We start from the raw sequence: 12,590 nt of genomic DNA on the forward strand, positions 1-12,590 counted from the left end.
AAGGCAGTTCACTAAACCATCACATTTATAAGAGGAAATCTGTGTTACCCAGAGCACAAAAACACCTATCAGGTTCTCACCTTTTTCCTTTTGATGTTTGAAAGCACTACTTCTCAAATTATCTGTGATGAAGGGCCAGTTTTTGTTCTTTTGTTCTCAATTCATCACAGATCAATTCTTTTGTAAAATACAAAACCAATTACTTGAAAAATGAAACCAGAAGACAACCTAGTTTTAAATGACCATATTCAACAGACATAACATTACTCAGTCACATTTCTATAAAAGTTTCTAACAGCCTAACCTTAGTTACTCCACAGACCCAGAGATAATGTGAGGAGTCAGCCTTGGAAGCAGTGGTTTGGTCATACAATGACTCCAATTCACATAAGGGTTGAATGCTCAGGTCATTTGCAGGCTAGGGACATGAGAGGAGAGCTAATACTCTGTATAAGCCTCCTGCCACTTTTATGAAGGTCCATGAACTAGTCTCTGCAGTGGTAAGAAATGCACATCGATAGGCATCTCTGTGCAGTCCCCTTCACTGAAATTTGCTTTTTCTCTCATTCAATAACTCTAAATACATCTTCCCCATTCTTCCCTTTTTCCTTCCTTTCATTATTTTTTCTTCATCCCATTTTGGAGGCATTTTCAGGCAGTTAAAAAGCCATAACCTTGGAAATGGGCAAAACGTTATATGTGAAAGTTAATGTATTAGTAGCTTTGCTTACAGCTTATCAACATGACTCTTCTTAGGAAATTAATTAAATAAAGCCAGTCAATCAACCAACAAACCAGATAAGCAAACAACTGACATTACAACATCTTTTTCCCTCTCCCAGGTAACAGTCTCATCTTCCACAGTGGCCCAAGCCAGAGTTTTGGGAGTCAAACTCACACGTAACCCAATTCCAAATGTCACCAATGCCATAAATTATTCCCCCCAAATGGCTGTCACATCCATTTCTTCACTTTTGCACCTCCCCAGCCACCATTTCCAATTCTTTTCTGAGGTTTTGAAACTGATCCCCCTGTATCTTTTCCCAAACCCATGCAATCAATCATCTTCAACATTGCTATCAGAAGGTTCTTTCTAAATTAAAAACCTCCTCAAGTTAATCTCCTGCTTGAAACATTCCCCAGAGGCTCACTCATTGTGAACTATGGGGAAAAGTTCAGAGGTCTAACATTTGGACTGATATACATGTCACAGTTCTTAAACAGTTAAACTCTTTGAAAATTACTTGGTAAATAACAGCTTCCATAAGTCCAGGTCACACAGGCCACGCCCAAAACACCTCCCCAAGACTCTGCTTTCATCCTTCAGAGAAGGGGCCTCCAACAGAACTGTCCTGATAGATGATAACACAGCCTTAACAGCTGGAAATTATTTTTAATATCTCTCCTATTTATAAGTCCTTCACTAGCTAGCCTTGGGGTACTGTTCCCTTTTCCAAGCAGGAAAAGTGGTTTTGGGTTCTTTTCCCTGCTTTTTTTTTTTTTGGCACATGCCACACTAACAACTACATAGCACAATTTAACTACACCATAGAGCCAATATTTGAAGATAAAGTCAGGTTTTTCATTCACTGAACTCCAAAGTGCACAGATACAATAGATAACATTATCGAATATAGAATGTTCTTTGATCATCAGAATGTTTTATTCTAATATATCAAATGAGTATTGTGTTTGAATTGGTTTCCTTTCCTATTACCAACTTGTACTCTATTTTGCCTATTGCTGCTAAGTCGCTTCAGTCGTGTCCGACTCTGTGCGACCCCATAGACGGCAGCCCACTAGGCTCTTCTGTCGCTGGGATTCTCCAGGCAAGAACACTGGAGTGGGTTGCCATTTCCTTCTCCAATGCATGAAAGTGAAAAGTCAAAGTGAAGTCACTCAGTCGTGTCCGACTCTTCGCAACCCCATGGATTGCAGCCCACCAGGCTCCTCCACCCATGGGATTTTCCAGGCAAGAGTACTGGAGTGGGTTGCCATTGCCTTCTCCATTTTGCCTATTAACACTCAATTATTCTTATAGTTTCATGATGGAAATAATCATTCATTTTATATTCTATCCCCTGATATAGTGGGGACTGATATTTTTACATATAAGCACAGAATATTATAATTATAAAAATCTAGTCTGTTTAAAAGATTTTTTCACTGTGACTAATTTATAGGTAGTATAAAATATTTTATTAAGCCTTCTCAGTGATCCATTTAATTTCAAGATTACTTAATATAACAAATCCTCACTATGTAAAAATATTTAGAATTGAACTTGACCTCAATCAATTAATAAATCCATCAGCATTTACTTTTCAATGCACATGTATATGAACTTTCATGTAATTAGCTAGACTTTGTTATAGAAATGCTAATTTTCTGTATTATTTCAAATCACAGTAGTTACCCTCAACTAAATTTTATTTTCATGCATCAGTTGCATATGTATGCTACTCTATATGATTAGGCAGACTTTGTCATGCTAGTATTTTTAATTTTGTATTCAAGACAAACTTGCCTTCCTCAATTGAACTTATTGTAATATATCAGTCCTTTACTTGACTTAAGATCTAGATGACTGGTTTTCCTGTAAGATAGAAGCAGACTTAAACACAGGAATCTTAAGCCAGTCTAGACTTGGAGCTGAGTATAAATCATAGCACCTTTTTTGGTAATATAGAGCATTTTAGGATGGAAAGAGGCCAAGGTGTACATTTAGGTCTGGCCCATCTCTGAGTTATAAATATTATTATAGCCTACTCTGCTTTCTCCTCAACCTCTTCTTGCCAAAACTATTTTTAAATTTTACTTGTAATACTTTCTTCTTTTGCTGGCCTAGCTGACTTATCCTATGGTACCCACTCCTAGCATGATGAATCTCTATTTCTTTGTGACTTTTCTTTGGTATAACCTGGTGGTGTCTGCTGGCAGTTGATATTTGCTCAAATAGTTAGGATCACCAGTCATATCCATTCTCTGAGAACTGTGCAGATATGAAATAATCCCTTCTTAATCTCTTCATTCTCAAAGTACATAGTTCTGAAATTTACTATATTATCTCTATAACTATGTCCTTGAATATCATGCTGTTACTCAGTGTCCTGTCATTTCTAAAATAACAAATTTATAATAAACCAATTGGAATTTGAGTATTTCATATATGGTAGTTCACATCTTACTTCACCCTTTATATATTTCCCCTAATATAAAACTTGGCTTTTCTATTTTAGGGGAAAATCACAGAATCTTCAAGAATAACTATTCTTACTTTTGATCTAAAATACCTATTATTTAATGACTAAATTTTTTAGCAGAGTAGAGGAGTAAAACAAATAGCAAAGTGCCCTTAAATCTATTATAAATCCATCACACCACTAGATTTTTTAAAGAACTCAAAAGTATCTGGATGCACTAGAGATGCATTGTATATCCTGGGCATGCCATGAGAAAACTAGATCAGTTAAATTTAGTTGCAATCCCATAATCCCCACCACACATACACACACATGCACACACACGCACACACAGGCACACACAAACACACACACAGAGAGAAATACATCATCCTCACTCTGCTTTGAAATAGGAGAGGTTTCACAAGTAAGGTGTTACAGAGTGGTTTTCCCTTCCATCCATATGAAAAAGCCAAGCTGAAACAATGCAGATAGAAATAGTTCCCCTCCTCCCCATCTTCTCATCATCTGAAATTCAGAGCACTAACCCTCAAAATTAAATGTGTTTTTTTCTAGACAAAATCTGTAATTTTAACCAAGTGTCCCAGATGATTCTGACCTAACATAGAATGATTCATCTCTTCATTTTTTCCTACCACATTTTTTTCCTTCACTGGTTACTAAATAGTTAAATCCTTTGCTGGTGCCTTAAAATATCTTTACAGAGCCATGCTATAAACAGGTAAGCACATTTTAAGAAAATATGCTTAAAACTAATTGAGAAAAGTAAGACACTTTTGGGAGACACAGGAATTCATTCATTCAACAATTTTTCTAGAGCATCTATTAAGTGAGAGGCACTTTGCTCAGTGCTGGACATACAAAAGTAAAAATCAGTATTTTCATCACCACTATAGATGTTTCTGTATATCTTCACTATATATATATATTTCATTCAATACTATAGAAACATCCATCTGTTTAATACTTCTTTACTTCAAGTTCCCTTTGAAACTCCTTTTGGCAAGACAGTTAAATCCTTTACACTGGGAGTCTATCCCTTCCCCCTCAGTTTCATTTCTTTTCCTCTACCATCAACCTATCTGCTTAGATGTTTCTAGAATAATTTCTGACAGAAATAATATAGGCCAAAGACACTGAATGTTAATTTCACGAGCCAGACAAAATGGAGAAGAAGTGGCAAAAGTGAAATATCAATATCCATCTTTGCTACAATGAAGAAAAATGAACTGCAAACATCCTAAAGTGTGAACCACTCCACTGATAGTTCACTTCTACCTTTAGAAGTCACACAGATTCGAATGTACAAATACTGTTGTTGTTCAGTTGCTAAGTCATGTCTGACTCTTTACGACCCCGTGGACTGCAGCATACCAGGCTCCTCTGTCCTTTACTGTCTCCCAAAGTTTGCCCAAATTCATCTCCATTGAGCCAATGATGCCATCCAACTATCTCATCCTATCAGCCCATCTCCTCCTGCCCTCAATCCTTCCCAGCATCAGGGTCTTTCCCAAAGAGCTGGCTCTTTGCATCAGGTGGCCAAAGTATTGGAGGTTCACCTTCAGCATCAGCCCTTCCAATGAATATTCAGGGTTGATTTCTTTGGGATTGTCTAGTTTGATTTCCTTGCTGTCCAAGGGATTCTCAAGAGTCTTCTCCAACAACACAGTTCAAAAGCATCAACTCTTCCGCTCTCAGCCTTCTTTATGGTTCAACTCTCACATCCATACATGACTACTGGAAAAACCATGGCTTTGATTACATGAACCTTTGTTGGCAAAGTAATGTCTCTGCTTTTTAATGTGCTGTCTAGGTTTGTCATAGTTTTCCTTCCAAGGAGCAAGCATGTTTATTTCATGGCTGCAGACACCGTCCAAAGTGATTCTGGAGCCCAAGAACCTAAAATCTGTCAGTGTTTCCACTTTTTCCCCTTTTATTTGCCATGAAGTGAGAGGACCAGATGCCATAATCTTTGTTTTTTTAATGTTGAGTTACAAATATTACACATCCTATATTACCTATGTATTTAACCTCTGGCAGGTTCAGAGAAGACCTCTCCTGGGTGGGCAGTGTCTGTATTGGACACTAGAGGATAGGAGTGACAAGGGAAGAAAGAAAAGCAATAGCAAGAGTCTGAAGCAGAAGGCAGAAAATTCTCAACATTAGAAGCAACTAGATTACTAAGTAGCTTAACATTTTATCCTATGAATAGCTTTTCTAAATGCCTAATTTTTTCCCTGTTGTTGTTATTCATTCGCATTCAGCTCTTTGCGACCCCATGGACTGCAGCATGACAGGCTTCCCTGTCCTTCATCATCTCCCAGAGCTTGCTCAAACTCATGTCCATTGAGTCGGTGATGCCATCCAACCATCTCATCTTCTGTCTTCCCCTTCTCCTCCTGCCTTCAATCTTTCCCAGAATCAGGAGCTTTTCTAATGAGTCAACTATTTGCATCAAGTGGCTGAAGTATTGGAGCTTCAGCTTCAGCATCTGTCCTTCCAGTGAATATTCAGACCTGATTTCCTTTAGGATTGACTGGTTTGATGTCCTTGCAGTCCAAGGAGGGTTTTTAAAATTAACTTTTATTGACGTATAGTTGTTTTACAAAGTTGTGTTCATTTCTGCTATACAAAGTGAATCAACTATACATATATCCCCCTTTTTCTTGGATTTCCTTCCCATTTAGGTCACCACAGGGCACTGAGTAGGGTCCTCTGAGCTGTACAGTAGGTTCTCATTAATTATCTATTCTACATAGTATCAATAGTATATACATGTCTTCCTGTAGGGGTTTAATAAAACCCTAATTCTACATCATGGCCTTGTGTTTGTTTCAAAGAAATAAAAAACTTTTTACATGATCCAATATTAATCTAACCTAAATTTACGTCTGTCCTTGATCTTCAATCACTCCAAAAAGCCAAACATGCTGGAATGTGAAGCCAAGTGGGCCTTAGGAAGCATCACTACAAACTAAGCTAGTAGAGGTGATGGAATTCAAGTTGAACTATTTCAAATCCTAAAAAATGATGCTCTTAAAGTGCTGCACTCAATATGCCAGCAAATTTGGAAAACTCAGCAGTGGCCACAGGGCTGGAAAGGTCAGTTTAAATTGCAATCCCAAAGAAAGGCACTGCCAAAGAATGTTCAAACTGTTGCACAATTTCATTTATCTCACACGCTAGCAAAGTGATGCTCAAAATTCTCCAAGCCAGGCTTCAACAGTACATAAACGATGACCTTCCAGATGTTCAAGCTGGATTTAGAAAAGGCAGAGGAACCAGAGATCAAATTGCCAATATCTGCTGGATCATCAAAAAAGCAAGAGAATTCAGTCCTGAATATTCATTGGAAGGACCGATGGCGAAGCTGAAACTCCAATACTTGGGCCACCTGATGCGAAGAACTGACTCCTTGGAAGCCCCTGATTCTGGGAAAGATTGAGAGCAGGATGAGAAGGGGACGACAGAGGATGAGATGGTTGGATGGCATTACTGACTCAGTGGACATGAGTTTGAGCAAGCTCCGGGAGTTGGTGACGGACAGGGAAGCCTGGCGTGCTGCTGTCCATGGGGTCACAAAGAGTTGGACATGATGAGAGACTGAACTGAACTTGATCTTCAAAAGCTCTTTGTTTGCAATTTACTTTTCAGTTATCTACTTTTTTTTTTCCCCTAGAAGTGGTCAGCAGTCATTGAGCCTCTAGAAATATGTATCCCAATGAAATTCAATATATTTTAAAGTTCCATGTTTTATTTCACTTCCATTCAGATATAAAACATACATGTGCTATACATCCGTGTCTCTTTTGCTGTCTCGTATACAGGGTTATCGTTACCATCTTTTGGACTCTGTGGGAGAGGGAGAGGGTGGGAAGATTTGGGAGAATGGCATTGAAACATGTGAAATGTCATGTATGAAATGAGATGCCAGTCCAGGTTCAATGCACAATGCTGGATGCTTGGGGCTGGTGCACTGGGACGACCCAGAGGGATGGTATGGGGAGGGAGGAGGGAGGAGGGTTCAGGATGGGGAACACATGTATAATTTTTTTTTTAATTAAAATTGAATAAAAAAAAATAAAAAAAATTAAAAAAAAAAGCTCATCACCAAATCCCAAAAAAAAAAAATAAATAAAAATAAAGAGCTTGAGCTGGTATTCACCCCAGACAGAATTAAGTGATAACTGATCTTAAAAAAATTAGTGGGCATCTAAAAAAAAATAAATAAATAAAACATACATGTGATTTTGCTGCTCTGGAAGAATGATTAAGGTCTTCTCTTTAGTAACCTCCTTCACTTGGGGGCTAATAGAGCACTGCTGCTGCTAAGTTGCTTCAGTCATGTCTGATTCTGTGTGACCCCATAGATGGCAGCCCACCAGGCTCCCCCGTCCCTGGGATTCTCTAGGCAAGAACACTGGAGTGGGTTGCCATTTCCTTCTCCACTGCATGAAAGTGAAAAGTTAAAGTGAAGTCGCTCAGTCGTGTCCGACCCTCAGCGACTCCATGGACTGCAGCCTACCAGGCTCTTCCATCCATGGGATTTTCCAGGCAAGAGCACTGGAGTGGGGTGCCACTGCCTTCTCCGAATAGAGCACTAGGACTCTTCAACCAGCTCTTGTTACAAATGAAGCAAATAGAGGTGTTAGCCTTTTGTTGATTTGTCAGTTTCCATCAGATGTTTTATTTTCAAACCTCTGCTTATAATATATATTGTAATTAAGAGAAATGCATATTTTAATGACCTACTCAGCATCACAAATCATTAATAAGTATTTGTTTGTTCTTTTTTGCTGATGGGAGCATCACAAGTCTTTATTTTTTCAGAGCTTAGACTAGGAGGTGTAATATCAAGAAATACTTGTGTGCTTTGTCGGTGACATTATTTTAACATCAATTTCCAGCCATTTTTATTGTTTTCCTTTATGATGTTGATGGTATGATAATACGGTGCACCACTGGTAAATATTTTTACCACCTGAACTTTTCTCACAGGAAATATGATTCCCTAGTTTAATCTGCTATTCCTTTTCAAGGATTTCTTATATAACAGTGTATGTCAGGTTAATTTTTCTGGCTTCATTTCATGTAGACCAAGGTCATGAGTTTAATTTCTTTGGAGGCAGCTCAGTGTTTTAAAAGGGAACTAAATTTGGTCCCAAACAGACCTGATTTTCCATCTCAACTCCTCCGCCCCCACCTCCATCCCACTCCACCCTTTCTCAGGTGAAAGGAAAAAGAGTGCCCTGTTCTCTCTGCACCCAAGACTAATCCGATCAGATTTACACTAAAACATAATTCTCCCCTAAAAACTAAGGTTTATCCAATATCAGGGGTTTACTTGTACTTTCTTCTGGGTAAATTAAAGCATTTGGACAGATTTCTTAATTTCTGAGCATCAGTTGTCTCATATTTAAAGATTTTTGTTGAAAAAAGGTTCTCACAGGGTCCTTGTGACTCCTGAGTATGTCAAACACTAAGTGTCATTTCTGGTACTTAGTAACTGCTGAACAAATGTTAACACTTTGCTTCTCTGTGCTTGCTTGATCATCTTTTCTATGTATGGAACAGATAGATGACTAACTCATAGACTGCTGGCATAATCTTGGTAAGAATCAATCAAGTTCCATTCAAAATTGTCCTCCTCCCCCAAATATCCCAAATAGCTTTTGTATCCCAAGCATATTATTAACTATGAGTCAGAATTTTAAAAATAGTTATGCATTTCAAATAATTTATGTGTAGTTAAGGCTAAATTAATCTGCCCCATAAGCTTTATATGACTATAACGAAAGATAGTGGAAGGTTTTTTTTTTCCACTTAACCAATTTTATAAATGTAGGAAGATAATAATACCTACCTCATAGATTTATTGCTAAAAATAAACAAGTTAACAAGTGTAAAGCATTAGGTACAGTGTAATGCACAAAATTAAGTCCTTGATAACAGAATCAAGATTGCAGGGAAAAATAGCAATAACCTCAGATATGCAGATGAAACCACCCTTATGGAAGAAAGCAAAGAGGAAGAACCCCTTGATGAAAGTGAAAGAGGAGAGTGAAATAGCTGGCTTAAAACTTGACATTCAAAAAACGAAGATCATGGCATCTGGTCCCATCACTTCATGGCAAATAGATGGGGAAATAATGGAAACAGTGACAGACTTTATTTTCTTGGGCTCCAAAATCACTGCAGATGGTGACTGCAGCCATGAAATTAAAAGACGCTTACTCCTTGGAAGAAAAGTTATCACCAACCTAGACAGCATGTTAAAAAGCAGAGACATTACTTTGCCAGCAAAGGTCTGTCTAGTCAAAGCTATGGTTTTTCCAGGGGTCATATATGGATGTGAGAGCTGGACGATAAAGAAAATTGAGTGTCGAAGGACTGATGCTTTTGAACTGTGGTGTTGGAGAAGACTCTTGAGAGTCCCTTGGACAGCTAGGAGATCAAACCAGTCAAGGAGTTGTGGAATGATTTGAAAAAACAACAGATCGTAACCATGAGATAAAGAGAAACAGAGATGGAAACAGAGAGAGTGAGATGGCAAGATGAAAGGGTGAGAGAGAAGAAAGTCCATTTTAACTGACTACCTGAAACAGGAACTATTAACTCTTGCCTTTTCCCCACCCTACTAAATGATCCTGGGCAACCTGAGCCTCAGTTCTTCCCGTTAATCCCTATGATGATTCATTTCAGCATTCATGAAATGTTAGCACATACCACAGGCCAAACACAGTGATCTTAAATATGACAGCAGATATAACCATGACCTGTACATACTAAAACACCATAAAAACAAATGTAGGTTCCTGCATTTTGGTGAGAGACCTGTTAATAAAACGGGTTCGTACTTTAGCTGCCTGACAAAGGAGTTCATAATGCTCTGATTATAAAGATGTTGTACCTGAGAAGCCTCACGAGACTAAAAAGCAGGTCTTTCCTGGGACTTCCCTGGTAGTCTAGTCGTTAAGACTTTGCATTTCCACTGGAGGGGGCACGGGTTCAATAAGATCCCACATGCTGTAGGGCATGGCCAAAAAAGAAAAAAAAAAGCAGGTCTTTCCTTAGTGCCTAGCACAGGACCAGGCATAGAAGTGCCTTCTGGTGGCTCTAGGGTAATTGATGGGTCGTTACTGTCAACTTTCTTCACTTCTATATGCTTACTAAATCCCACATCATGCAGAGAGCCCCACGCTTCTCTAGCAATGCCAGAGCTCTGTCATTTAAATATTAATACAGAAACACACATTGAAGCCTGGTGTACCAGCTGCAAGGATGTTGATGCTAAAAATGGAGCTGCCTGACCCATAGATGTCTTTACAGAGAGGAATGTGGAGCTGAAGTATGCTCCAGTTGTTACTATGCAAATATATTGAACAAATATGCTATTTTGAAAAAAAAAATTTCCTGGATCAGCTTCCTAGAGCTGAGCTAAAATACAAGTGCAAAGACTCATGTGACACAATTAGGTTGGCATAAGTGAAAAGATTGCCTCTGCTTGTGTTTATCATCCTCTTTTACTAAAGGTGATACACTTCTTTACTCAGGACTAATTTACTAAGTTGGTCTTCTATCTGAAACAAAAATCCCTTCCAGGTAGTTTTGCTTGAAAACACAGTCTCCCACTATGAACCACCAGACCCCAAATTCAGCCACTGTGATGAATCAACATATATTTTCTTTCTTTTTTTTTCTTTTGGCTCTACTGAAAGAAATGCATGGCACAGTTATACAGCTGTTTCACAAAGCCTGAACCTTGTCACTGCTTTATAAATGGTATCATTTCCTTGGTCAAAAATATATTTTTACATTTACTTGCCTCCCCCACCACCACCAGAATAAAGCATGACACTATCCTCAGAGATTCATTAGCCAGACTTTACTTCTATGATAAGGTGATCGTGGTCCCCCCTAGCACTGCATTTGAGGTGGAACATAATTAGCAGTCCATCAAAATCCACTCTGGAGAACACAAACACTAGTTAGCTTCGAGATCAGACTTCTGCAAAGAACTGAATTATACAGTATAAATGAAATGCTAATTTATTATCGATCACATGGAAAAGTGCACGCACAGAGAGACTTGCTTGCTTCCCAATATAAAGTATTCGATTAGATTCACCTTCTATTCATCTTTTGAAATAAAGATGCTTGCAAAGAGCTTGGGTAGAATGTTCTCCAGTAAACTGGGTGTGTGCTGTGAGAGTCAGGGAACAAAAGGAAATCCGGCTCCTCTCCGTGAGGATTTCACCACACGGAAAGAAGAACAGGACGTGTGACAAGAGGGGAATGCCAGGTCCCTCTCCCTAATCACTGCCCTGAGAAGGCACCACAACTGAGAGGCTGTGGTTTCCCAAATTTAAGACCCCAGATTTTAAGAATGAAAACCAAGATTTGAGTAGCTGGCAGTACTGCCTCATTAATAAACTAAACGGAACAACTCTAAATAGCCCCTTTGGTCAGACATAGGAATGCAAGGTATAAATCCTCTGACAGCTGATGCACTCTGAAGTGAGGGTTTGAAAATGCTCTTCTCTTGGGGATTTTAAACACTAGGGTAAACCAAAACCTCTCCAGGATGCCTTCAAGCGCAATTCCGTCCAGTAGGAGAGATTAGATGGCATCTCAAGCTTCCTTTCAACCCTCTAACTCTGTCATGCTAAAACACTTACAGTACAGGGGAGCCATGCTGTTTTGTGTTACTCAGTTTAAATATGATTTGGAAAAAGGAAGTGTTCAACATGATTGAAAGTAGGAAATAGCAAACACCACTTGGAATGAAGCTGAAAGCACATGATACGATATAGGTTAGTCAGGTAGTTAATGTTCTCAAGTGAGAAGTATCTTTGTAACCAAAAGGAAATGAATTGTATAACACAAAGAATCCTGGCTTGGTTCAGTTTGCTTTGAGTGGAATCTTAATGCAAACAGGTAATTTGATTCCTCAAAGATGAACAGAAATCACATGGCTATGGTAGAAAGAGATCTTAGTAATCATCCGGGTGAGAAGTCAGCAAAGTTTGGAGGTAAAGGCCAGACAGCAAATGTTTTAGGCTTTGAGGGCTATACAGTCACTGAGACAGACACTCAGCCTAAGACCCATCCAATCAGATTCACAGTAAAACATAATTCACCCCTAAAAACTAAGATTCATTCACTATCAGGGATTTACTTGTACTTTCCTCTGGGTCAAGTTAAGTGCAAAAACAGTCATAAATAATATGGAAACAAATGGAGTGGTTGTGTTCCAATAACAATTTATCTATGGACACTGGAATCTAGTTCTTATAAAAAGTAATAATATGAATAATATGAAATACTCTTTTTTTAAAAAAATTAACCATTAAATATGTTAAAACCATTCTTAGCTTGCAAGCCACA

Source organism: Bos indicus, chromosome X (assembly GCF_029378745.1).
Source record: "Bos indicus isolate NIAB-ARS_2022 breed Sahiwal x Tharparkar chromosome X, NIAB-ARS_B.indTharparkar_mat_pri_1.0, whole genome shotgun sequence".
NCBI classification, from domain to species: domain Eukaryota; kingdom Metazoa; phylum Chordata; class Mammalia; order Artiodactyla; family Bovidae; genus Bos; species Bos indicus.